We start from the raw sequence: 706 nt of genomic DNA, 5'->3' as shown, positions 1-706 counted from the left end.
GCTGATCTCTGATCAGGTTCAGCTCCCTGAACGAAAGCAGAACCAGCAGACTGACATCTTGGTTCTCCAAGCCCTCTGCCCAGTCCAGAGAGAACTTCTGCACCGAGAAGGTTTTTCCAACGCCAGCGACGCCGTTGGTCAGAACCACTCTGATGGGTCTCTGTTGGACAGGTAAGTCTTTAAAGATGTCTTCTCTCTGTTGGTCAGGTGAGACTTTAAAGATCCGGCGTCTCTGTTGGTCAGGTAAGTCTTTAAAGATGTCTTCTCTCTGTTGGTCAGGTGAGACTTTAAAGATCCGGCGTCTCTGTTGGTCAGGTAAGTCTTTAAAGATGTCTTCTCTCTGTTGGTCAGGTGAGACTTTAAAGATCCGGCGTCTCTGTTGGTCAGGTAAGTCTTTAAAGATGTCTTCTCTCTGTTGGTCAGGTGAGACTTTAAAGATCCGGCGTCTCTGTTGGTCAGGTAAGTCTTTAAAGATATCTTCTCTCTGTTGGTCAGGTAAGACTTTAAAGATGTCGTGACACCTGATTGGAGCGTCATGGAGGGTCTCCATCTTGGAAGTTGTCTCCAGCTGCCTCACCTCATGTTGGGTATTAACCTCTTCACTCTGTCCCTCTGTGATGTAGAGCTCAGTGTAGATCCTGTTGAGGAGGGTTCCACTTCCTGTTCCATCAGTTCCTTCAGTCACATGTTCACATCTGCTCCTCAG

The 706-nt window shown here is 47.7% G+C and overlaps 1 protein-coding gene and 1 long non-coding RNA gene across 15 annotated transcripts in view; one reads left to right on the top strand and one right to left on the bottom strand.

Annotated features, from left to right (window-relative positions):
- LOC111647379 (protein NLRC3-like) overlaps nt 1-706 on the bottom strand; it is a 99,936-nt gene that overhangs the window by 20,949 nt on the left and 78,281 nt on the right. The window lies entirely within an intron of this gene.
- The window catches only part of LOC147817213 (uncharacterized), a 64,454-nt gene that overhangs the window by 5,343 nt on the left and 58,405 nt on the right, over nt 1-706 (top strand). The gene's annotated exons all lie outside the window — the stretch shown is intronic.

Source organism: Seriola lalandi, unplaced genomic scaffold (assembly GCF_002814215.2).
Source record: "Seriola lalandi dorsalis isolate HSWRI2012SDOR001 ecotype SW California unplaced genomic scaffold, Sedor1 jcf7180002054987, whole genome shotgun sequence".
Classification (NCBI taxonomy): Eukaryota; Metazoa; Chordata; class Actinopteri; order Carangiformes; family Carangidae; genus Seriola; species Seriola lalandi.
This window is presented reverse-complemented; position numbering and strand designations above follow the sequence as displayed.